The sequence below is a fragment of the Equus asinus genome, chromosome 13 (assembly GCF_041296235.1).
Source record: "Equus asinus isolate D_3611 breed Donkey chromosome 13, EquAss-T2T_v2, whole genome shotgun sequence".
NCBI lineage: Eukaryota > Metazoa > Chordata > Mammalia > Perissodactyla > Equidae > Equus > Equus asinus.
In genome coordinates this window covers 58,109,986-58,136,399 of record NC_091802.1, presented here as the reverse complement: position 1 = coordinate 58,136,399, position 26,414 = coordinate 58,109,986, and the positions used below count along the sequence as shown (strand labels likewise).

At 57.1% G+C, this 26,414-nt stretch overlaps 2 long non-coding RNA genes across 2 annotated transcripts; one reads left to right on the top strand and one right to left on the bottom strand.

Annotated features, from left to right (window-relative positions):
- Nucleotides 1–924: 924 nt before the first annotated feature.
- On the bottom strand, nucleotides 925–15,679 carry LOC106845260 (uncharacterized). Its single transcript, XR_006512854.2, has 3 exons — nucleotides 14,775–15,679; nucleotides 5,745–5,854; nucleotides 925–2,279 (listed from the first exon to the last, which is right to left on the bottom strand). It is a non-coding gene; the product is annotated as an uncharacterized lncRNA (long non-coding RNA).
- On the top strand, nucleotides 11,032–24,330 carry LOC139040087 (uncharacterized). Its single transcript, XR_011493962.1, has 3 exons — nucleotides 11,032–13,044; nucleotides 14,343–14,446; nucleotides 18,301–24,330. It is a non-coding gene; the product is annotated as an uncharacterized lncRNA (long non-coding RNA).
- The last annotated feature ends 2,084 nt before the right edge of the window (nucleotides 24,331–26,414 follow it).

The window sequence follows — 26,414 nt, the reverse complement described above, 5'->3', positions numbered from 1 at the left end:
GAAAGAGACATTGGGAATTGTCAGATGGGTATCCTAGACTTCAGTGGATGTTTGTTCAAAAAGTTAAGGGAATTCTGGCCAAAAAATGCTATAGGTTATAAGAGTGAAAATGGGTCAATCGAGGAAAATTATTAACTGGGGGGGGGCGAGATCCACAGTTCAGATAATCCGATCACAAAAGATCTCTATGAGAAGGAACGCTGATGGGTGGGGGTACTAAATCAAGCAAGGGGAACCTTCTAGGGAGCTGAGGTCATATTTCAAAAAAGATGAGGTGAGAAGACGGAGAAAGGAAGGAAAGAAGAGAGGGAGAGGAGGAGGAAGGAAGAAAAGAAGGGAGGCATTCCACCAAAAGTGAATGCCAAGGGAGAGACCCAGCCCTTAGGTGAGAAGACGGAATTGTCTCAACAGACAGAAGAGGAAAGAGAAGGAGAGCTGCCTTTGTTGAGTGCCTACTGTGTACTGGTCCACCCCCGAAAGACTGTCAATTTCACCAAAGCCCTGAGGAGCAGGGGCTGTTGCGAATGTCCCGCAAGGGAGCAACTCAAGGTGGCCACACCCTCGCCACTTCTCCAAATGGCCTCGCAAGGCCATGCAGACCTGCTCCAAGTTGTACTTGCTTCTCCATAAGACTCAGAAAGAAAGCAGGGCAGGCTGAGGTTAAGAGGGAAGTGAAGTCCGAGATGGGGGAGCGGCGCATTTTCTCTCATCCCTGAGATCGGGAGAGGGACAGGAAGATGGGCAAACCAGGCCCCTGTGGGGCAGAAACCAGACTTGAGAAACGGGAACCCAGTGAGGATGACATTAGTCACCAGGGCAACTCTGGACTGAATCATTAAACAAATTCCTTTATTCATGCCCTTCGTCAACAAACGCTTACGGAGTATCTCTCAGTGCAAGCGACTGTGTTAGGCATTAGGGGTGAAATCTTGAATTGGGGTGGACGGTTCCCTAAAGGAGCTTAGCAACTACAAGTAGGGAGATGACAGTCTATAATGATTGTAATGGAAAATATGTTTACCAGAGAAGTAGAGATAAAGAAGTCTGGGGATCCAGGGCTACTCAGAAAAGACAGACTCTAACATTGGAAGTAATTTCAGGGAAGCTGTCGGACGTGTTCATAACGGGTAAATACAATGTTTATAAAGGCAAAAAAACTGAATCCAGTTATGTGGGATCTGTTGAATAGTCTATGTCCTTATAATGGAATACTACACAGCCCATAAAAATAGTTTATGTCGCGGTACTTTTATTCATATGTGAAGATATTCACGAAATATTAGTGAGTGAAAAAAGCAGATGACAAAAGAGTATTTAGATCTGGTTGCATTGTTATGAGGTTTTTGGCATATGTGCTTTTAGATGCTTTTGTTTATTTATTAGATGTTTTTAGAAACTTGTAGAAATATATACCAAAATGTTTAAAGTGCTCGTTTATGCAGGGGGGGACTTAGAGTGCTTTAAAATTCCTTTTCATCTATCTGTATTTTGGAATTTTAATAAAATGAATACTTTCTATCCTTTTTTCAAGGATAAAAAAATTAAAAGCTTACTATTAGCAACGCAGGCCAAAGGGAGTCCTTTCTTCTTGGGTTGGGTTGTCAGGCCATAGAAATGCTGTGGATATGGAACACCTTGATTCCATCAAAACATCTGACTTTCTGTGATAACCTCATGGAAGACATGGAAAAAGTAGCCTAGGAAATAGTACAATTAGGTTGTAGCAGCTAGAAAGAGTTACTAGAAACAAGACAAAAGTCTCTCGATGAGTGAGCAATGCCCATCTGGAGGTCAGTCTCCGGAGAGGCGCCACGGCCTCTGGCCTGGCCCGAGTCGTGTGCAACATTTTCATCAAGGACTGAAGTGAAGACCACGAAAGCAGACGACCAGATTTTCAGACAAAACAAAACTAGGGTGTAATCTAACTTATCTGGATTCAAAAATGGTGACAGCCTAGGTAGAACAAGAGGTTGAAAGACACAGAGGGAACTGAATAGGACTAAATATGGAATCCTCGATCTGATGCCCAGGTGCTCCAGAACTGGGGGCGGAGGAGGAAAGACGCGGAGGCGTTGGCTGCGCTTGGATTCCATGGGACATGAGGAAGCCCCCGCGTCCCTGGTCCCCATCGGGATGGAGCCGTCTCCAGTCCTTTGTGGGCAGCCGTGGGCACTGTTCTGGGTGACACGTTTGAAGCGCAATGTCGGGAAACTGGAGGGCGTCAGGGGAGGAGGACAGGAAGGTCTGAAGACTCACATTCCCCAGGGGCAGGATTCGTCCTGAGAGAAGAAAGGGCAAGTGAGTTTCACCGGCGAGCTGGCAATCATGGGGACAGGGCTCCCCCCCAGATCCAAGAACAAAGGAAGTTTCCAGGAGGCTGGTTTCAACTGAGTACAAGGAGGGGAAAGCGGCGTTCATCTGAGAGCTGGACACAGAGCGCCGTCTCATCCAGCCCTCCCGGGAGAGCCCCCCCACCCCTGCTGTCCACACAGGAACACGGGTCTGTGGGAGGCCGGGAGCCTACCACTGACAGAAGTGCTGCGGCAGAGGTCAGCTGACAGCCAGAGAGGCTGGACTGGACCACCCCAGGGTCCCCTTCCAATTCACTGGAAGCACCTCCCCTGGGTCTGTGTTTGCACAGAGGAAGTGGGAAGTGACCCAGCAAAGCCATGACGGATGACAGGGCCCTTGAGCGTGGGTGGCCCCGGGGAAGCCTAGGCTGGCTGACTGGCTGTTGGAGGAATGACAGCAGCCTATGACAACATAGAGGTGGAGGGGATCAGGCGATCAAGGAGAGAGAGACACACACAACACACTTTGGAGGGGGAAAGTAGGGAAGAGACGGGAGTGAGAGGCTGGGGGGGGGGGCGAGGGAGGCCGGAGACGCCACGTGGTCCTCCGTGCAGAGCCCTGGAGGCGGGAGGGGTACTAGGCAGCCTGGGAAGGGAGGGATCTGCTGGTTCTCCCTGACCAGGGGCCGTGGGAGGAGAAGGGACAGGCAGGAGCCTGCTGGGTGCAGGGTGGGAGTGAGCCCGGTTTGCTGCAGAGGGCTGGTACTGCGCCCAGAGTGACTCTCCATCAGACCCTTAGTTCACCTGGGAGTTGTGCCCGAGCACCTCAATGTGTTAGGGACTGTGGGGTGCTGGAGGCTTCAGAAAAGGAGGAAGCCATCCTCCCACCGACCCTCCTGGATTCACCCTTGAGCTGGGGAGACAAAGCGTGGACACATGAGCAATAAGGGAGAATACGCAGCCCATCACAAGGTGGGATGAGGGTGGGTGGACTCTGGAGTCAGGAAGACCTGAGTTCAAATCTGGAGTTGGTGCTGTGTGGCCTCAGGCAAGTTCCTTAACCTCTCTGAGCCTCTGTTTCCCTCTCTGTTATGAGAATAAATGAGACCATATAAGCACTGGGTCAACCCCCAACCCCCACAACATAAATGTGAGCATGCCTTCACTTTGAAGTGAGCACTGCCAGCCCTAAGTGAGGAGAAAAGCAGGTGGGGCTGGCCCAGTGGTGCAGTATTAAGTTCTCATGCACCGCTTTGGTGGGCTGGGGTTCACCAGTTCGGATCCCAGGTGCGGACCTATGCACCACTTATCAAGCCATGCTGTGGCAGGCGTCCCATATATAAAGTAGAGGAAGATGGGCACGGATGTTAGCTCAGGGCTAATCTTCCTCAGCAAAAAGAGGATTGATGGCAGATGTTAGCTCAGGGCTAATCTTCCTCAAAAAGAAGAAGAAGAAGAAAAGCAGAAGTCAGGGCCTCTTGGAGGGAGGACCCAGCTTGCGCCCTGAAGCAACGTTCGTTCACTAATTAGGAGCTGGGTTGGAACCTACCATGGAGAGAACGGATGAGTTCCCAGCACCCATCCTCAAGGAGAGGGGGAAATGCCATGGAGCTTGAGCCTGAACAGGCTGGAAGCCGGCCGTCCCTAGGGAACTGGGCACCCGGGCCATCTGCACCACTGCTGAGTGCTGACAAGGCCCCTGGCGAAGGCACACAGCTGGGGGCAGCCAGCAGGGTCGGGGCCCTTGGCAGCGGCTGCCGGCTTTGCAGACGGCAGGGAATTAAGAAGTGTCCAGCATCGTGCACATGCCCACAAATGGCCAGAAAGCTCCGAGGGCTGTGGGCAGGGGGTACACTCAGCCAGCCCCCAGAGGGCGAGGGAAGCCCATGCCAGCCGAGTGCTCCGGGCCCCGTCCTCCAGAGCAGCACCCCCTGGGCTTATCCCCGAGGCGGGCAGATCCCCCTCTTTGAGGACCGTCTCTGGCCTGGGGCCTCGGCTGCTATCCCAGCCTCCCGGAGGGAGGGTGCAGAGCCACCCATGAGTCACTGTGCCCACTTCCTGCCACATGGAACCCGTGGCTGAGTCACTGGCCCCCCAAAGGGAAAGACTGGCCACAAGGCAGGAAAGCTGGAGCCCGATGGCGGCAGGAGTGGGGGGTGCTGGCACTGTGGTGCCACTGCTGCCCTGTCCCATGGCCATGGTGCCTCGGGCCGAGCCTGAGCCCTCCAAGCAGAAGCGACCACTGCCAGCAGGGCTGGCTCTTTGCTGCTATTTCTTCCCCCAGCAATAATAACAGTATCACACCCTTCAAAACAAAACAACCCCAACTTTTTATTTTGAAATAATGTCAGGCTTACAGAAAAGTTGCAAAAATACTGCAAAGAATTCCTGTATGCTCTACACCTGGATACCCCAAATGTTAGCACTTTACCACGTTTGTATGTTATTTTCTCTTTCCCCCCTCTCTCTTCATTTTCTTCGCAGGACATTTGAATGTAAGTTGCAGACATGAGGGCTCTTTCCCCCGAAACACTTCAGTGTGTGTGTCCTAAAAACAAGGGCATTTCTTAGAGAGTCACAGCACAAGGATCAACCTCGGGAAATAGACTTTGCGTTAGATGCTTTCTACGTGTCACCCGGATGCTCCTGGTCTGTGCATAGGGCCAGCCCTGGGGGGCTCCACCGGGCCCACACCCCAAGCTCCTCCCTCCTGCCCGGCCTGGGCTGCTGAAGCACCACGCAGCATCAGTGAAGTCTGGGACATTAATTTGCTGGAGGGTGAACCTTTGGCTAGTGGGAGATGGGAACCTGTATGTGAACTCTCTCTTCCACCTGCTGTCTGCCCTCAGGTCCATTTTATTCAGTGTCTTGGGAGACATCCCGGGAGTTGCCATTAGTCACATTACATCCTCAGGGGCAAGCTGCTTCCAGGACCCCGTACTCAGAAAGGAGCCTCGTGCTTGGGATGTGGTGCTCTGCAGTCACCATGAAATTCTTAATAACTTGTGTTTTCTAAGTGAAGTCCAATGGGACGACGGAGCACGTGCTGCGGCTTGGAGCCGAGCTTCCCATGCGGTCCTGCCTCCAGCCTTCCAGGGATGGGCTCTTGGTCCCGGCTCCCTCACTCCCCTCAGCACCCACTGCCACCCCCCAGCCTTACTGCTCCCACGATGCTCTTGTTTCTGCCCTCCTTCTTGCACTGCGCTCACACTGCTTCCAGACCCCAGGTCCCTAGGTGTCCAGTCGAGAGAGCATAGGCCACTGTGGGACCGGGGAGCACAGCTTCCTGCCTCCCGAGTCAACAAGGAATCCGGCAGTAACGTCCTCTTCATTTCTGGAGCCACTCCCCAGGCTCAACCCCCAGTCCTGTGTCAGCATCCCCTCCAGCAGGCGCTCTTCTTCTGCTACCCATTTTACAGAAGAAATAACCGAGTCTTGGAGAGGATAACTCACCCTAGGTCAGCCAGTACTTAATCGAGCTGGGTTCAAACTCTTCCTGCTCTGAAGCCCAAGCCATCACTCGGCCATTGACTTGATTGTTCGCGAGGTGTCTCCTTGGTTGTCTAGAAACAGGGTAATTGATCTCATTCTGTGCACCACACTGGGTTGCGGACACGGGAAAAGGTGCTGGACTTGGAGTTGGGAGTGAGGTTGGTGAGGTGGATGGGAGTGATGCTGGCGCCCAGGCCACGTGGGCCCAGGATAGGCTCTCTGAGGTGGCAGAGCCGGGGCTGGGCCTGGGCCAGGCCCACGTTCTCGCCCGTGGCCCAATTCCCATTTCCACCAGGCAGGGAAAGCAGATCTGAGTCATCAGGGGCCCTGTCCCTGACTTCTTGCCTATATATCGTACATTCCAGTCCCTGGCTCTCAGCAAAACCCCACTCACTTCTCATCTCGTCCCACCCTCTTCCCTGAAACAAGTCGAAGTTTCAAGCTGGGGAGGAGGGCACTTGCTCCAAGCTCTTCGGCCTGCAAACTGAGGACCTGGGCTTCCGACAGAGGTCCTGGTGGATTAGAAGATGTCTGGGCTTGCATCCTGGGGTGAAATCCTGTCCCTGCTGCTGAGCGCCCATATAACTCTGGGCCAATTCACCTCCCTGAGTCTCGACATTCTCCTGAATGAGGCTGAAGATAGTAGTCACTTACGGAGAGAGGCCCTGGAGTGTGAAATACAAGAGCCTCTGGAGGTAGCCCCACAGCTTTGTGAAGATCATCTCATCACCCCCTCAACAAAATCCCTGAGGGAGACACTATTAGCACCTCCTCTTTACAGAGGATGGAGCAGAGGCTCAGAAAGGTTAAGTAACCTGTCTAACGCAACCCAGCTAGCAAAGCGAGCCGCAGTCTGCCAGACGACTGTGCAGAGCAGCCGCCCTTCCCAGCCGGCACTGGCCCCGGAGGAACAGCCAGCGCTGGCCGCCAGCCAGGGGCTCCCAGAGTCCAGGGCTGCAGCCATCCCACACGGCCAACCCCCAGAGGAGCAAGGAAACCCACCCCCTCCAGATAAACAAGACACTTCCTCCCCAAGCCCGGGCCCAGGAGGAGGAGGCGCCCCAAACACAACTGTTTATAGAGACAGATGTTTGGGACGGAAAAAGAGAGACAGCCCTTCTCTATCCCCATGGAGACAGAGGAAGTTTGCAACTTGGGCAGAGGCAACTGGAATTGCAAACGGAGAAGGGGAAAGACGGGAAGGACCCAGGTCTGACCTGCTGAAAACATCTGACATTTTCAGATGCTCCTGCCCAACAAAGGGGCGTTGCCCAGGCAACGGGGTTGCGGGCACAGGGCTGTCATCCCAGCTGGACCTGGGGCCAGAGCCAGGAGATAAATGAGTACACGTGGGAGGGCGATAAATACCATTGAAGAGCAGTGCATGCACACCTGGGGGCCTCTCAGCCCAGGGACCTCCGCCAGGTGGGAGGGTATCCATGGCCCCATCCCTTCTCCTCTCCTCTCCCCTGTCTCCTCTCTCCTTTCATCCTTCTTTATTTTCTTCCTACCCCTCTCTCTCCATCATTCCATCCCTCCCTCCTTCCTTCCTTGATTCCTAGGTGTTCGACCTTGCCCTGCCCCAGCCCAGGAACCACGTCCCCATCTTCCTGGGGTAGTTGGCAGGTGGCTCTTGGCATGGCTGATACCACAGGGCTGCTTTTGCGGTGGAGTGAGGCCCCCGGGGGCCCAGCCTGGCCATATTCTCCAGCTCTCTGGCTGGCTGGAGACCCTGGGCATTTCAGGCTCTATCTGTCGGGAAGGAGGGAGGAGGAAGGAGGAGAGCTTTGGGGCCTTTCCTAAGGACCCCTATCCAGCTCCTTGGAACTCCTCTGCCTGGCCCCCAGCCCTTTCATCGGTACTTGCTCCCTATCCCAGGGTAGAGCCAGCTTGTCTCCCGGCTGGGCATTGCTTCCTGGGTGAGGGCTGGCGATCTCTGGTGATGATGTTGCTGCCGTCTCACTGTCCCCGAAGCCACAATGTCGTCCACTGCGGGATCTACACTGTGGCTACCCGCAGGCTGACCTCCGCCAATTCCCTGCTACCTCACCACACCCCCATCACAGGAACCCTAGCTCCCTTGTCCAGCTCGCCCGGATGATCCTAGTCTCTGTCCTCCTCTCTGTCCTCCAGGGGTTAGGGGAGAGAGAGGACGGGGGACTTCACATGAACTCTGGCCGAGGTGATGGGAATCCCTGAAGCCAGGATGTTCTGTGGGAAAGAGCTAGAAGGAAGAGCCGAGCTGCAGCGGCCAGATTGGTCCTGGGGTCAGTGCCTGCAAGTCCAAAGGAGGGAGCCTGCACCTTCCGGTCCCCAGCCTCAGAAACCTCCCGAGACACCCCATGATGGGAAGGCAGACCACAGCTGGGCCACATGTTTATCCAGCCTCGCCCGCCCAGGAGCGCGCCCCAATTCCCAGGCTGAAGCTGGGAGTGGGAAGGTGACAGGAGAATCGTCCTCCTCTGACACAGGGGTTGGTTAACACTTGGCAAGAAGCACTGGGCTGGAGGCCGAGCAGAGGCCACGGCCAGTGGGGACGGGACACGTCCACAGTCAGGGGGCAGCAAGGACAGCTGTTACTGGCCCAGGTTGTGTGAAGTGGTGGCTCAGGCGGAAGGCTGGGGAGGAGCGGGTGGGTGACGATGGAATCAGGGATCCAGAATCACTGGGTCTAGCCCTGAGAAGGCAGGACTGGAGCCCAGCACTGAGTCACAAAGACGCCACCCCAGGGCAGGGCGGGAGCCTCCGGGAGGACAGAGGGTAATGGGAGTCTCCGGTCAGCCCCCATGCAAGCCTGACGCCAAGGAGGAAAGTCAGGCTGCACTCCTGATCCCCAGAGCAGCCTGGCCACCCACATCTCCTGGAGGCCCAGCCCCGGGACAGAGGCCCAGGACCCGGCCCCTGCTGCCCAGCCAGCACCCAGGAAACAGTGTGCAGGCTCAGTTCCTTCCTCTGACCACACTAGCTCGGGGACCCTGGGCAAGTTACTTAACCTCTCTGGGCCTTAGTTACTTTGTTTATAAAGTGGAGATAATAGCTATGACTCTGTTGTTGTGAAGCTCAAAGGAGACAATGTGCAGCAAGCATGTTTAATCGACAAACACTTATGAGCACCTGCTGTGTGCCAGGCGCTGTGCTAGGCTGCCTATTAGGGAAGAGGCAGTGCAGGGCGGTGGGGGGTGTCCAACACGAAGCTCTCACCTGGTGAGGGAAAGAGTGTGTCAGCTGCACCCCCAGGAGTTAGCCAAGGGGGAGCCTAGGATAGGGGGCAGTGCACAGGAGCCCACAGGCCGAGTCCCACCCGGCCCACAAAGGATGGCTTTTACGTTTCTAAATGGTTGCAAAACAAATCAGAAGAATACTATTTCAGAAGAAGACGACACGTGAAAATTAGATGAAATTCATATTCCAATGTCCATAAATAATGCTTTTTTAGAACACAACCACGCTCATCAGTCTGCGAATTGTGAATTTGCAATTCATGCTAATTCACGTTACAACAGCAGAAACTCGAATATTTACTCCCTGGCCCTTCTCAGAGTTTGTTGACCCCTGGCCTAGGGGAGGATTGTCCAGAGGCCAGGGAGAGACGGAGGAACTCTCGGGGCGGCGAGGGAAGCCCACTGACTGGAGCGTGGAGATGCAGATGTGGCAGGCCTGCAGTGGGCGGGAGCGAGGTGACTGTCCACTGCATCCCCACAACCCTCGTCAGTTCCCACCCGGGAGAGGACGAGAGCAGAGGGCAGGGGGGGTCTGCTCAGCTGCCACCAGCCAGGTGCCACCCTGCACATGGCTCCCAGGGAAGGGGGGAGGCGGGGAGGGACAGGGCGGAGAGCTCCCTATTCCTTATCACCAGGAAGCAAGGAGCAGTGCATGGGGCTCCCTGAGAGCTTGGAAATCAGAACATTCCCCATCTTCTCCAAGGAAACTGGGAGAACCCGCTCCTGCCCTCTGAGGGACTGCACTCCCTTTCCCCAAGGAGCCAAGACTGGGGCTTGGGGCTCAGGGAGGGAGGGATGGGGAGGTTACCAGGGGCTGCTGTCTTGATTCTAGAGGGGGCCCCAATAAGGTCTGTGGGGCGCTCCCTCCACCTCTGTCCAGCTCCTGCTCAGCCACAGCTGCAGGGATGCTGACATAGCAGATCTAGGGCTGTCCCCAGGGGCCCGGAGCTGGCCTGCATCTGGCCAAGAGGTGCGGAGGTCACAGCTGGGCCCTATGTGATCTTCTGAGAGGGAGAGGACCGATGAGAGCAGATGAGGGTGGGAGAGCATCATCAAGGCTGCGTCTGGAGGCTGGGACCACAGGAGGTTTTCAAGGGGACACCTGGGCATTTATGGGGCAAACCAAGCCATCTAGCTGGAGGAAGCAGTGCCCACTGCCATCCCAACATGCTTGAGGGCTGTCCCCCTGGGTGGGAAAAGCTGCAGAAGCCCAGCCTGGAGCAGGTGGGGAGATTGCTCCACTGACGGCTGCAGGGGCCAGGGCCTTCACTGGAGCACAGAGGAGAGTGGATTCTTGGGATGAGGGGCACCCAGATTTGCAAACCCAGGAGTGTGATGGGTCGTGCCTCCTCCAGAAGCCTCCTCTGAACATTGGTCTCCGAGATCCCTTCTACAGGTGAGGGCCCCTGGGCAGCTGCGAGAGACCAGCTGTGCTGGCCCAGGTATGAAGTGAATCAGGTGTAGGCTGCAAGCAAAGTGGCTCTGGGATTGGGGCGTGTGCTGGGAAATGCAGGGCCATCCCCGAGGATAGCGCTACGGAGAACAAACTCCACCAGTGAGGCTGGAGGCAGAGGTTCCTGCTGTGTGGCTGAGCCTGCCGCCAGGCCAGGCAGAACTTCAGGGCTCCCCTCCGCCCCCTTCCTCCTCTCCACCTGCCACCCCAGCCGTCCATGCTCCCCCCCACCCCTGACCACAGGACCTCCTCAGGCACTGGGAGCCTCCATCGCCGGAGTGAGGCCCCAGGCCTGGTCTCTGGTCCTCTCCTCTGGGCCCGCACCCACTGGGCTCCATCATTCGGGGGAGCCCCACCTCCCGGCGGCCGGCCGTGCTTGGCTCTGGAACCCGAAATGCTCAAAGCCAAGGCTGTTGCCTCACTCTCCAGTGAATCTTCCAGCTAAGGTCCCCACCCTCGTCCTTTCCCATTCCTCCCTCCCTCTCTCTGAACTTCCTAAAGCCCTTCCCCTGCCTGCCTGCAAGTCACCTGACTGGGCAGCCGAGCCCCGCCCCACCCAGATGCCCCACCCAGATTCCCCACGCAACAACTCACCCAGCTCTGAGAACCGGGAGGAGATGGAGAACTCCTGGACAGCGCTGTCCTTGCGCTGCAGACCTCCACCCCTTCCTAGCCACACTCAGGCACCCGCGCTCCTACGGACATGCGCACGAACACGCCTGTGCATGCACGCATGGATACATACACACTGCCTGTGCACATGCATGTATATATGAACATATGTGTACAGGCTTGTGGATACACATTCACGTGTGCACCTGCACACAGACGTGCACACGCGTGCACACTTGCACGGTATGGTGGGTTTCACACCACACGCTCCCTCCTCCCAGGTTCCTGCAGTGTTCCTTCCCGCATTTCAAACCCCCTGCAGGGACCTGCACTTGCGACTTGGGGACACCATTGGCTCCCCAAGGCTCTTGGCAGAGTGGCACCCTCCCCAATCCCTCAGGACAGTTGAACTTTCCTGCTCCCAAGAACTGGCATCAAATGCTCCAATATATTTTTTACAGCCGAGATTAAAAAAAAACCAGGGGCCAGACCCGTGGCCCAGTGGTTAAGTTCTCGCGCTCCGATTCGGTGGTCCAGGGTTTTGCGGGTTCGGATCCTGGGTGCGGACATGGTACCGCTCATCAGGTCATGCTGAGGCAGCATCCCACATGCCACAACTAGAAGGACCCACAATTAAATAGAATCTACAACTATGTACTGGGGGGATTTGGGGAGAAAAAGCAGAAAAAGAAGATTGGCAACGTTGTTAGCTCAGGTGCCAATCTTTAAAAAAACAACAAAACCAAACCGATGCCCCTATTACTGTCTGATATTGTTGAATGATTGGGGGGAGGGGGAGATCCCCGCCCACAAGGCTCAGTTTCTCTGGGAAAGGGACTTTCCTTAGAAGGAACCAAGGCATCTTGTATCAGCTCTTAATGATTTGGGAAGGGAAGCTGAATAGCTCTTTACTGTAATTCGAACAACTAAATTATTCATCGAGAGCAGCAGACAGAGATTGGACAGTGACCGGAGAGACAGGAGACCCCAGCCCAGCCCGGTGACCCAGACATGGGGCCACCTCCCCCTGCTCCTGAGGGACCAGCACCGAGTTAGAGGGGTCTGGGGAGAGAGCGGTCCTGGGGGTCCCACAGAGTGGAAGGGCATCAGTGCCAGCTTGGAGATGGGGGTGAGAGGAGACTGAATCAGAGGGCCCTGACCACGTGGGGAGCCACAGCGAGAGGCGCCCCTGGCCCCCCAGGGACTTGTCCTGATGGAAGGGTCTCACTCACTCCGGCCAGGTGGACCCCAGGCCACAGCAGGCTGGCACTGTCCTGAGAGGCCAGGGCCCGAGGTGCTTGGCTCCCCATGCCTTCTCCCTCCTACAGCTGGAACCTTCCCTGCTGACCTCAGGCAGGCGGGGTGGGAGGGAGCATGAGCAGAGTCCTCCCCAAAGTGCAGGCCTGGCCGCCGCCTCCCACAGAGACTCAGGATGGGAAGGCAGGGAACAGGGGACATCAGAGCCCCTTCCTCAGATTCAGAACACAGCCAGCTCCACTCCCCTTCACTCCTGCTCTGGGTGCAGGGAGGCACGAGGGTGTGAGAAGCCAGCTCTCCTGTCCTGCTCACCACGCAGTCCCCCCGGGCTCTGACCCAGGACCAGGACAGAGGGCTCCGAAGGGGGCCTCAGGCATTGTTCTTTTGTCCTTTTTGTTGGGACCCGCTCTGCCTGTCCCTGAAGAGGAGTGACTGGAGGAGCAGGGGGAGGTGGGGAAGAGCCCAGGGCGCTGACGGCTGTGGTTGTCTGGTCACATCCTCTTAGGTCTCCTCCGCAAGAGTCTCCATCCCCACAAGGAAGGTTCTGGGGGTGGCATGAGGCTTTCTCTGCTCATCTTCCCTCCCGCCCACAGCGCCTGGACCTGGTGGGTGCTCTGTAAATCCGAATGAACACACGGATGATGGATGGAGGGATGGATGGACAGAGGAAGGGAACCCGAGATCAATGAGTGAGTGCGCCTGTGTGAGGACAGACTTGGTGAGTGAGGAGAGGCAACGGAGTGGGAGGGAACAGTCAGGACAGGATAAGAGGAAAAGTAAAAGAGAAGGAGGAAAGCCGAGGGGCAGCATCGTGGTGGAGAGAAGTGGTAGAGAACGTGCTGAAATGGGAGGTGAAAGTCAGTGTCTGGGAGGGAGGCTGAACAGGAGGTGTGGGGAGAGGAGGAAGAGAGGGAGGAGGGGAGAGGGGGAGAGGAGAGGAGGGGAAGGGGGTAGAGGAGGAGGAGGGCAGGAGGGCACAGCGTTTTGGAAAGTGGAGCCCTGGGGCCAGCACGTGCTGACTCACCCGCCTGCCTTCAATTTTCCCTGTTTCCTGGGGATTCTCATTTTATTTTCGGGAAACCTGCCTACTCCGTGACTAATTTGTTCTTAAACAAACCAAACCCAGGCAGTGGGGAGGCTGGGCGGGGCCTGAGTCACTCTCCGCCCAGGGGGACCACACCTCAGCCCTTGGCCCGGGCCTCCCCCTACCTCCGGGGGCCCCTCAACCCTGACCTGAAGGTGGCTCTGAGGCACCTCAGAGAAGCACTGCTCGCTAAGGGGAACACCCTGGGCTGTGAGGGATCCCAGGCAGCTGAGTGAGCTCCTTGACTGCCTTGTCCAGTGCCTAGAACAGTGGCTGGCACAGAGCTGATGCTCAGTTAATGTTTGTTGACTGACCGACTGACTGACTCTTTGGTCCCTCACACTTCTCTCCTGCCAGCTCCTCCTTGAACCCTTCCTCTCCTACAGCCCTTCAGTTTCGTGACACAGACTTTACTAAAAGTTATCCTTCAACACAACCATATCCCAAGCTAGACACTGAGAAATCGTTCCCTCTGGATCTACATGACCATCACAGGACCCTGCCTGCCCCCTCGGGGTGCGCTCCTAACAGCTTTGCCATCAGGGCTGCTCAGGGGTGTCTGCCCACACCCTACCTGTGCCCATCGGGGGAGGGGGTGAGGGGGGCCTGCAAACCAGGCACTCTGGTAGGCAGGAGGGAAATGCTGCTCTCTCGGCTTTACAGAAGAGGAAACTGAGGCTCAGAGAGGCCTGAAGTCACTGAGCCCGAAAGTAGCAGATGCAAGATTTGAACCCAGACCTCAGAACACCCTCGGGTGCCCCAGCCTGCCATCTGCTATCCTCTGCTGAGGGCTATGAAGCCGGAACCAGGCCCGGGAGCAGCTCAGCCTGGGCCTGGAGGGTCGGGAGGATAGGACCCCGCGGGAGGGGGAGGGGGAGAGTGGGGTGTTTCCTGCGGCTCGGGGCCCAGCCAACATGCAGCCCAAAACCCAGGTCTCGGCCGCGGGATGTGTGCAAGACCAGCCTCCGGCGAATGGAAAGAAACACAGCCTCTCTATTTCCATGGTTTATCTCATCCTTTGAAAATCTCAACTTTTGTAAGTACATAATATATAAACCTAGTAATAAAGTGCCTATAGCTTGTAAATAAATAAATCCACACGCACTGGAACACTTTCCTGAAAGGGAGAAAACCGCTCCCCCACCCCCACCCCCACCCCCACCCCCACCCCCACCCCCAGGGCCCCGGTATAGCAGGTGCTCAATCCACATCCGCGGCTGAGGGCGTGCCCAGCCCCCAGCTCTGGTGGGGGGTGGGGTGGGGTGGGGGGAGGGGCAGGCAGCAGGGAGGGGGTTCTTCCAGGGTTCCAGGGTAAGGAGATAGACCCCGCCAGCCCCCGCCCCCACCCCGGGGCCCGGGCCCACCTGCACCCTCGGCAGGGCGTGGCTGCGCCGGTTCTGGTGCCCGCCTGGCGCGGCGCCACCTTCCGCGGGGTGGCCGCGAGGATACCGGGAAGGGAGGCGGGCTCGTTTTGCAGCTGCTGACATCCCGCCCCACGGCTTCCCCGGCGGGTCCCCTCCCCGGCCGCGCGCCAGCTCCCTCCTGCCTCCCGCCCGCCCCCGGGAGCGCGGTCCCGCCAGGCCCTGTGCGCCCCGCGAGGCGCCGGGTCCCCCGGGGCTGGCCCGCTCCCAGGGTGGCCCGGCCCTGGGGCAAGGCGGCCCCGGGCTCCATCCATCGAGCCTCTCCTCGCTCGGGAGCGCGTTTCCAGTAAGCGCGAGCGGAGCCGGCCCGAGTTCCCGACAGCCGGCCCGGCGCGGGCGCGCGGGGATGCCGCCCCGGCTGCGTCTACACCAGCAATCAATGCGCGCCGGCTCTCCTCCCCCCTCGTGGAGCAGCGGGGGCCGAGACCGCCCTCCACATCACACAGAGTCCTGGGGTCATTCCAGGGGTGGCTCCCTTACTCCTTTCCGTGGAGGACAAGTCACTTTGTCTGCTTGCCTGTCTGTAAAATGAGTGACAGTCAACCCCACCCCAGAGCTGTTAACCGGTGCGGGCGCCCAGGCCCCTGCCTGTAGACCCCACGGAAGTCATCGTTCCTGTTACACAGCAAGTCCTCCTGGACGCCTCGCCGGAGTGTCTACGCTGGCCAGGCCCACGAGCCGGTCGAACCAGCCAGCTCCTCCCTCTTAACTAGAACTATTTTCTGCACACACACAGCCCCCCGCCCCCCCTCCTCGCTTTTTCTTTTTAAGGAATTGGGCAAACACACCCTCCTAAAAGAAGCGGGACCAAGGACTTGCGCTAGTCAAAGATTGGCGGCGCGGATTTGCCTCCCTGGTGCTGAGGCCTGCGGCTGTGGGGGGCTGGAGGGAGGGGTTCTGGGAGAGGAGATATAGGCGTCGTCCGATGGGGGAGGGCTGCGGGAGGTGCCGAGAGGGGCTCAGCTCGGCTCCCCAGGCCCCCACTCCTGATCTGGGAGCCCGGTGGGGAAGGGAGAAGGAAGGAGAGAGAGGAGAAGGAGACTGGGGTGGGCGACAGAGGGAGACGAGTCTTTGGGAAGTCTGTGGGAGGGGGAGGAGCCAATGGAGGCGGCTGCACGGCCTTCCCCCTCCCTGGGTTGACTTTGGACCCAGCCCCTTCCCGGGAACCTAAAGCAGGAAGAGATCAGTGGGGTCTTTCGCTCTCACTAAGCTGCCTGTGTCAGCCCCTGGTTTCTGCCCTTTCCAGATAAGCCAGAAAGGCGGCTTCTAACGGGGGCCAGAGTCAGAGTGGGAACCATAAGTCTGCTCCACCCTGCACAGGGCGTCCTCCTCCCCCTCATGGCTTCCTGCTCACCTGCGGCCCCTGAACTCCCTCCCCACCCCCCACCCCCAGCTCAGACTCCAGGGGGCTCAGGGGCCTGCTTGCCCTGGCAAGGCAGCGTGGAGGAGAGAATCCAGGATGTCCCTGAGGATGGGGAGGCTGGGGCTGGGACATTTTGGGGTGTTTGGAATGGCATAGTAAGAAGTGTTGCTATTGCAAATTCACTTCAGAGCGTCTGGAAATGGCAGATGGAGGACTTCAGGCAGCGTTCATTTCAGGGGGACCCAGCTCTCAGGCCCGGCATGTGGCCCAGCTGTCCGAGGGGCTGTCCTGTTCCGAGGTCCAAGGAGGGTGACTGCCTGGCACCAACCCTTCACTGGGGTCTCCACCCACCTGGAGTAGGTCCATTCATGCATGAATGAATCCGTGAATGAGTGTGTATTCAGGCGTCCATTCACAGATTCCTTCACGCATCCATTCATGCATTCATTCAGGCTCTCATCCCACCTTTGCTGAGGGCCCCAGGCAGGTCAGGCAGCCCCTCAACCTGGAGCTACTGTGGAGGAGCTCTGTCATGGTGGAGGGGGCGCCCCGTTATAAGCCTTAGCCCCCGTGAGCACAGGACAGAAGCCTCTAAGGTGGACTTGGGCACCAGAAATAAATTCTTTGAACTGAGATAACCATAGATTCACGCGCAGTTGGAAGAAATAATATAGAGAGATCTCAGGTACAGTTGGCTCAGCTCCCCCCAACGGCGACATTTTTCAAAACTATGGTACACTGTCGCGGCCAGCACGGTGGCCTTCACGCAATCTGTCCGTCTTATTCAGGTTTCTCCAGTTTTACTTGTGTGCATTTGGGTGTAAGTCTGGTGTATACAGTTCTGCCACCTGTCCTGAGTCGTGTGTCAGCCAGAGAAGGTTTGCCACCACCAGCATCCCTCATGTGGCCCTTTATAATCAACCCCCCCAAACCGCCGGCATCCCCCGGCATCCCCCGGCCCCCAGCCTCCGGCCAGAAGTGAATTTGGAGCAGAGGTAGGAGGTGGTTGCTCTCACACCCCCAGCCCTGGTGGCCTGTGTTTGTTAGTGCCTCCACCTCCCCTTTCGGTCAGAGGCTGCGTCTCAGGCCTGGCACACGACTTGGCCTGCCGCGTGTGCTTGCTGGAGGATGGGGCCATACACAGCTCACACCCGGAGGACAGACTCACCCAGAATAGCGTGTATTGCATGCTATGATTTGTGGGGGAAGGAAGGAAGAAAGTGTGTGTGTCTGTGTGTGTGCGTTTGCATATGTGTGAAATACACTTGGAAGGATACAATCAGAAACAACTTGTACCCTTGGTTCCTTCTGGGATGGGGAAGTAGGTGGCTAGGGACGGGGGTGTATTCTTCCTATGTCGGCTGTAATGAGTTAGTGGCTTCAGACACGCGAATTTGTTATCTTACAATCTGTCCTCTGAGTGGGGGAATCGGGCAGCGTGAATGCTGGACCTGTGGGCCTGTGAGCGGCTAATTCAACCCCCCGAGCCTCAGCCTTCTCCCTGTTTGATGGGGGTGGTGACATTTCCTTTCCTCAGGGGGCTGTTGCGAGGATTAAAGCACTGTACACAAATGATCCTAAATGCTCCCCAAACGGTGACGGATGGTGGTGGAGAAGATGGTGACAGAAGCCGCCTGCTGGCTTTGCGTCCCTAAGTTACCTGCCATACCCTCCCGGCATAGAGAGAAAGCAGTCCCTCCACCGCATGGCCACTTTGTGCAGAGGCTCCGTGTCCTTGGGGTGCCCCTGTGGCACCTGGAGTTCCCCTCCTCCTGCAGGGGAGGAGGCTGGGGAGTCAGGCACCCTGGGACCGCCTCCCAGCCGCACCTGGCGTCTTGTCTCAGCTCCCCGACACAGAGGGGGCACAAGAGTCTCAGGGACTGACAGCACAACCCTGGAGCCAGGCGGAACTGGCTTGGAACCCAGTTCTGTCCCCCGACGGGCCCTCCGTCGCCTCTGCTTCCCCAGCGCCCTTTCCCTTCTCTCAGTAAGAGCCCCCCGGGGTGTGCGCTCCACCACCCTTCTTGGCCTTTGTGGTTCAAAGACCCAGAGCGGGGCCTGACCCAGGAGGCCTGGATCAGAACATGCACACATTTGTTGGTCCAGGCCTGCGGACAAGACCCAAGACGCGCCAAGGCCAGAGAGCCCTGGACTTCTCCTGGAGCTGCTGCAGCCATTTGGCCAACACGAGGAAGAGGCTGCCTGAGGGTGAAGCCAACAGAGGAAGCAGAGCTGAGAGGTGGAGTGACAGTTCCCAGGGCACACCGCTGGTGAACTGGATGCAGTCCTGCCTGAGGCCCAGCTCTCATCCTGTGTGTGTTCGTCCTGTGAGCCAATCGTAGAACCCCCTTCTGATTGCTTAAGCCAGTGCAAGTTGGCGTCACACGGTCCTGACTAATAGCTATTAGCTGAGTGACCTTGGGCTGCTCACGTGTGTCTTCTGTGCCTCAGAAGATATGCTCAGTGGTAATAATAATACCATTGTTAATCATGCCAATCATTAATATTAATAATAATTAATTAACAATAACAAATAATAATGCCCATATGGCTGAACACCCACATTGTGGGGGGAGGCGGGGTGGGGACAGAGATTCTCTCTCTCTCCAGAGCCAGCAAGACCCTGTCAGGAGAAATCCCCCATTAGCATCTGTGGACACACCTAAGGCGACCCCCGTGCATCACACCTTTGTTTAATCTCCTCTGTGAGTGTGGGCAGAACTTGGGACTGGCTCCTAACAAACAGAATGTGGCAAAGGTGAGGGGCTGTCCCCCCATGGTTGCCTTGTACAAGACTCCATCTTAGCAGGCTGGAGCGAGACACTCCCCCTGCAGGCTCGGCGAGGTGAGCAGACATGTTGAGGAAGCCCCACGTGGCAAGGAACTGTGGCCTCTAGAACTTGAAGGTGGCCTCCAGCCAACAGCCAGCAAAACCCTAGGCTCCCAGCCACACAGCTGCAAGGGGATGAGTCCTGCCAATAACTGGGAAGAGCTTGGAAGCAAAATCCTCCTCGGCTGAGCCCTCAGGTGAGCACACAGCCCCGCCACCCCCGTGATGGGGGCGTTGTAGGATCTTGAGCAGAGGACCCAGCTGAGCAGCCCCTGGACAACTGATCTAATGAAACTGTGAGATAACAGGTGTGTATGTTGTCTTAAGCTACTAAATTTGTGATAATTTGTCACACAGCTTAGAAAATGAACACAACACCCAGCTAAGGTCTGAGGTGTCAGAGAGAGAAGCCCCAGAAGGGACTGGAGGCCAAGACTCCTTGCTCACTGAGTTGGGGTCGAATTTCCCAGGGTCTTATGGTTACTTTGGCTGAATTACAACTCGCCCTTGAGTTAGTGGTTCAAAGCAACAGTCACCATTTATTGTGGCTCACCGTTTCTGTGGGTCAGGATTTCAGGGGTGGGTCAGCTGGGCGGTTCTGGCCTGAGGTATCTCATGAGGCTGCAGTCGGATGTCGGCCAGGTCCTTGGCCATCTGAAGGCTTGACTGGGGCTAAAGGATCCACTTCCAAGATGGTTCGTTGGCTGGAGGCCTTGGTTCCTCTTCCCATGGGCTTCTCCATGGGGTAGTTTGAGCATCCTCACGGAATGGTGCCTGGCTTCCCCCAGAGCAAGTGAACCAAAAGACCAAGATGGAAGAGGCAACGCTTTATGGCCTTGCCCCAGAAGTCACGCACTTCCACTTTGTTGTGTTCTATTGGTCACAAAAATGGGCCTGATTCGGCGTGGGAGGGGCCACTGAGGGCGTGAATACCAGGAGACAGGATCACTGGGGCCATCTGGGAGATGGGCCACCATACAAGGGATGGCAGTGGAGACAGGGGCTGGTAGGGGCTTGGAGAGGGCTATGGGAGGAAGCTGGGGGACTTGAGAGGCTGGGAGAAGTTCTCAGAGCACCCCCAGGCCCCAACATGTGAGGCCTTCCCCAGCCCCCTCCTTCTGCAGGTCAGGGAATGAGCTGATTGAAGGAAACTGCAGCTCCCAGTTTTGCTTCTCCAAACAGAGCCCTGGACCCCTGGGAACTGGGGCCCTGCAGAAAGAGGCAAGGGGAGGGAGGGGTACACCATCTGGGCCATTCATCCTGGCCACATTGTCCTGGCTGGTTACTTCCATCGCCCCACTATCCATGCAGGTGAGGCTTATTGCTCCCTCAATTTAGAGTTGGGGGAAGTGGGGAGGGGAAGACGAGGGTTACATCCGTTGCGTGCTGCCACTGGCCAGGCCCTTCATAGCCTTCTCCCATTAAGCCTTGAACAATTCTTGCACTGGGTCCCATCGACCCACACTATTGAGGTGAGGAAACTGAGGTTCAGTGGTCCCAGGGCCAGTGGGGTAGAGACTAGAGCAGCAGTGGCCCTAATGTCCTCAGGTGATCACATCAAGGCTCCTGCCCCCAGGGCCTCCCTCCTTGGGCTGAGCTGGGAGAAGCAGGCGAAAAAGGAGGGAAACAGTCTGGAGAGGTCAGTGCAGGAAGCAGCTGTGGTGGGGGAGGCTGGAAAAGGGCTGGCAACCCTGCCCGAGGTGACCTGAGACCCCAGCTCTGACACTGCCAGCTGGCCTGCTGGCTGCCAGCCTTCCCCTCATTGATCTGGGGAGCTCAGGCTCACGTCCCTGGTTGTGCAGGCTTCCTTGAACCATCCCACTGTCTCCTTTGAGGCCGGCCCCACCTGGCTGCAGCGGGGACACCCCCAGGACGAGAAAGGTGGGTGCCAGGCACCCCGAGAGCCACTGGACATTCTGATCCCTCTCTGCCACCTGGAAGGCCCTGGGCTCAGGGTCCTGGAAAAGGGTCCTTGTGCTTCAAGGGGAGGGTCCAGTGGGAATGCTGAGGCCAGACTTGAGTAAGGACCTAGAATCCCAGAGGGGAAGAACAGGGTACTCTCCCGGTCAGGCAGATCAGGTAGACCTAACGTGCCCCACAAGAAGATTCCGGAAGGTGGATGGGGAGCCCTAGAGAATGATATGGGAAGGGGCACAGCAGTGAGAAAAAGCTGAGGAGTCCCCTGCGGAGCCCAGGGCACCCACCCCTGCCGTCCCTTCTGGGCTCATTGCTGGCGTTGAGTCCCACCCGTGCGTCCTCACCAGGGCCCCACGACGAGGGTTGTGCCCGCCCCCTGCTCACCCGTGTGAGAAGTAGGGTCACTTGCCCAGCTCACCGCCTCCCCCAGTCCTGACCCCAGGGCTGCGGGTCCAGAATCTGCATGAGGTCTGATCTCTGGGAAACAGGGCTCAGTGCTTTCCACGTGTGACCTCACTGAAACACGAGAACGAGGAGGTTGGGGCTGTTACAGGTCCCGTTTCATAGACGAGAGGTCCAGTGGGGTCCAGTCGTGTGCCCAGTCCCCCTGCTGCTTGGTACCAGGATTAAAATCCGGGCATCTTGCAGTAACCAAAAGATGGGAGCAGCCCAGGTGTCCGTAGACGGAGGGATGATAAACAAGATGCAGTCCATCCACACAATGGAATCTTTTTTTTTTTTTTTTTTTTTGAGGAAGATTAGCCCTGAGCTAACATCTGCTGCCACTCCTCCTCTTTTTCCTGGGGAAGGCTGGCCCTGAGCTAACATCCATGCCCATCTTCCTCTACTTTATTTGTGGGACGCCTACCACAGCATGGCTTGCCAAGAGGTATCATGTCCGCACCCGGGATCCGAACCAGCAAAGCAAAACGTGTGAACTTAATCACTGTGCCACCGGACCGGCCCAGATGGAGTCTTATTCAGCCTTAAAAAGGAAGGAAGGTCTGACACCTGCTACAACATGGATGAACCTTGAGGACATTATGCTGCGTGAAATAAGCCAGTCACAAAAAAGACAAATACTGTGTGATTCCACTTCTATAAGGTACCCAGAGGGGTGAAATTCATAGAGACCCACAGTAGGATGGCAGGTGCCAGGGCTGGGGAGGGGATGGGGAGTGAGTATTTCACGGGGACAGAGTTTCAGTTTGGGAGATGAACAAGTTCTGGAGGTGATGGTACAATGTGAATGTACTAATACCACCTAGCTGTACACTTAAAAATGGTTAAAATGGTAAATTTTATGTTATATATATTTTACCACGATAAAAAATATTAAATAAAAGCAAAAATCTCCAGGTATGGAATTCAGTATCTATAGTGAAACCACCAGGGCGCACGGAGCCACGCTGCGAGGTCCAAACCTTTGTTTCTCACTGCCCCCCCACCAAGTCCCTGGGCCAGGGGATGGGGACAGGGGTGGGGCAGCCAGTGCACTGGAACCTAGGATCCCACAATCTGGGAGTGCCAGGCCCTGGAGCCTTAAAGACGTTCTGGGACAAGCCCCACGGGCAGCAGCCCCGCAGGGCCCATCAGGTGGTGATGGGGCAGCCAGACACGGACTGTTCCTGCCCCAGTCTTACAGAGCACGGTGCCTCGCTGAGGCACCCCCACAGGGAAGACAGGGCACGCCCACACACCGTGGGACACTGGGGCAACTGGTCGCAGTGCAGCTGTCTACACGCACACACGCACGCAGGTCCCCTCACCCAGACCACCTGAGCTGCTGGAACTGCCCTGGGAAGCGGGGATCCTTGCCCCCCAGGAACCCAGCTCCTCTCGTAGCATCGTGCCCAACCCCCACCCACTCATCTCCACTGCTGCCCAAACAGCAGCTCGAGTGCCCCCGACACGGGACCGTGGCACCGAGGCTCAGGCAGGCCCGGCTGGAACCTGTACGGAGGCTGCCTGGAAATAGAAGGCCAAAGAATGCAGTGGGCAGCTTGGCAAAGGGACAGACAGCCGACTGGGCTTCCAGTAACACGCTGGCCCTGCCCTGACCTCGCCCACCGGCCCAGAGCCTCAGCCAATGGATGCCGGGCCCCGGGCGCCAGCCCCAGCAGCGCCAGCCCTGCGTAGCCGCTTCAGGACCCTCCCCGGTCACCACCCCCCTGCCCCCAGCAACAACAGGACGGGAACTGGATCCCTGTCCTCGCAGGGTTCCAGCCATGCCGGGAAGGGGGTATCTTTAGCTTCCCTTCCTGGAAGCCCACTGGCTCCCGTCCCACTGTGGCCCAGCGGTGTCGCCTCCAAGCCCAGGCCGCCTCCCCTCACAAGCACTGAGTCCCTAGAAGAGGAGCAGTCACCCCGGGAAGGTTTGCTTAGCTAGTTTGTCCCCCATCCAGCTGTACATGAGACCGCCGACCCCAGTTCTTCCTTCCCCGCCTCTGGGGGGTTCTCATGAAGGTCGCTGCAGGGAGCTATTGGCCAAAATACACCCGCCCCTAATCTAAGTGGAGGACCTTAAATAGTATCACAGGGAGTCCCTTTCCCCAGAGGGGGAGACTGAGGCCCCCAGAGGGGATGGGAGTGGCACAGGATCACAGGCAAGTTACAAACGGGTCAGGATAAGACCTGGGGCTGTGCCCGGCACACTGGTGTGTTTTACTGGCACCGGGGTCGCATCGTGACCTGAAGAGCTGTTTGTGAACTGCCCCGGGTGGGGCTCCTGGGCTGCACCGCCTCCCGCATGTAGGGGTGGGCAGTCAGAGTGGGTGCGTGGCTTCGAGAAAGTCGGAGCCCAGAAAACTGAAGAAGAGAGAGCAGCACGTTAGCCAGGGCGGTGGGGCTGCTGAGAGCAGACAGTGGGGAAGGGCTGGGTCCCCAGAAGGAAGAAAAGGCCCGACAGAAACAGCACCCCACTGTGGGGCTTCTCCTGGGAAGAGGGCCTGGGGCGGGACGAGTGATAAGCGGCTGAGTCAGCAGCAGGTTGGGAGGACAGGCTGGGTCTCCAGCCACGGGGTGGCCCTGGGGCCTCGGAATGGCTGAGGGTGCAGTGGGCCCCGGGTCCAGGAATGAAACCCGTTAGGTCAGGCCTGACCTCATTTCTGGGCCCAGAGAAGACCGTCACACGGATTGTTAAGCCAAGACCTCTGCCCACATTCCGTGTGCTGGGACCGGGATGGAGGGTGGAGAGGGAAGGCCATGCTGTGGGCCCCCGGGGGCTTATGGTTTGTAGGGGGAGGGAAGGCAGAGTCTGTGGGCAAGAAGAGAAATAGGGGTCACCTAGTCAGCAGCAATGCAGGACAGAGAGCAAGAAATGTCAGAAGGAGTAAAAAAAAGTGCCGTGCCAGCAAAGGTGAGCAAGTTTGTGGCGGGTGTGGGTGCAGAGCAGCTCAGGAGGCCCTGGGGGCAGGCAGCCTCCAGGAGGTGCCCAACAGGATAAAGGCAGTGCTGATAGCAGACATGGGTGCCGGGGGCACAGTGCTTGCAACACCATAAAAGCAAGAGGTGAAAAGGATGGGAGGTGCGCACTCTCATGCCTGTGATGCCAGCTGCAAGTAACAAAACAGAGACTTAAACCATAAAGTCATTCATTGTTTGTATAATAAAAAATCCAGAGGGTAGGAGTTCCAGAACTGGTTGGCAGCTCAAGGATGTTGGCAAGGGCCCAATCCTTCCATGCCACCAATTTAAGGTGACTGATCATCCTGTTGCCCAAGACTTTCCTAGATTTAGTACTGGAAGTCCTGCATCCTGCGAAATCAAATTACACTTTGAGTCACCCTAGTATGGGAGAGGTTGCTCCCCATGGGCACAAAATAGCTGCCGCAGCTCCAAACCTCACACCCTCATGTGACAGTGCACCAAGCAAAAGGAAATGGGATGCAAGCACAACAGATTTTTCCTTGAACTTCTCAGTAGCTCTCAGAGACACTCCCCTTACATTTCACTGGCAGGCCTGGGTCACACCGTCACCCTAGACCAATCACCAGCAAAAGAGCAGGAGGTTGGTATGACTGGCTTACACTCATCACTATTTATCCCCTGGAGCCCGGGCTGTGTTAATGAGGAGGAAGGGTGAATGGTTGCTTGGTGTGAGGCCAGGCTGGATAAGCCTGTTCTAGTCCCAGTTCTGCCCCCTCATGGCAAGTCACCTGTGCTTGGCGAGCTTCGCATCCTTCACCTGGAAGAGAGGCGAGTGGCTGTTCTCACAGTTCTTGGGAGGATCAAACGAGATCACGAAGGACAGCACCAATCCCAGCATCCAGCAAATGCAAAGCAGGATGGTGGCTGGTGTGGACGTAGACTGCCCGCACACGCACTGTTTTCAGTTCAACTCCCAAGACAGCCGCCGGCCGAGTGCACACCCCTGCCCACGGGCTTCAGTCTCCCACTGAAGCGGGTGCTGGAGGGTGGGCAGCGAGGTAGGGTCTTCACCTCTGCTCCACTGAATCCTTTTCTTCCTGCGCAACTCTTTTCCTTGATGTAGATTATTTCTTTGAGGCGCTTCCCTAGAAGGGCAAATATTGAATCAAAGAGAATGGACTTTGAGACGATGCCTTACTTTAAATTATATATGCAATTCATGATCGTTGTAGAAAGTTTGGAAATACAGAGAAGCATAAAACAGGAAATTAAAATCGCCTGGTTGACTTTCTATTCTTTGAAAAGTAAATAATTTTTAAACGCAGGCACCTGGCCAATTTGGGGGAAAAATTACTCGTGCCTCCCCCGGGTCCTGCTGGAGGTCCCCACCCGGGTAACGGGCCAGGGATCTGTCTCCTCGGGCTGAGAGCAGCTGCAAAGTGAGAGATCAGAGGGCTCTGGCCACAGTGAACTCCAGAAGCTCTGAGGGTGCGGTCCAGCAAGGAGGGGAGGGGCGGGGGACATGGGCTGGGCCCCTGGGGGACGCCTGGGCATAGCAGGGAACACAGGAAGGTGCAGGTTTTCACTACGGCTGAGAGAGTAGGGCTGGCACGCTCAGAGGGGCTTAAGTGAGACCTGGATGGTGGGAAGTGGAGCCTCAGGGGGTCTGGAAGAGGAGGAGGGTGCAAACAGAAGAAACAGGGCATCCTGAGCTGGGGATGCGTCTGTCCATGAGGCCAGTGCTGCTGGAGTCCAGGGAGGGAGGGGAGAGGGGCCTGGGAAGCCCTGGGGAGGAGCTTGGGTCACTTCCCCCATGGAACCCACACACTTGGGCACCGTGTAACTGGAGAGTCCCTAGGTGTGGGATCAGATGTGAGTTTCAGAAACCGTCCTTGAGCTGTTGGGAGAAGACCCCAGAGGGAGAGGAGGAAGGGGGCCCAGGGAGGAGGCGCTGTGGGTGTGCAGGTGTGAGGCAGGTGGGACGGCTGCATCGAACGTGGGGTGCAAGGGAAGAGAGGGGTCAAGGACGAGGCACCGTTTGGGGCCCGAGTAGCTGGCAGCACAGAGTTGTCGTTTCCTGAGCCGGGAAGACTCTGGGAGGAGG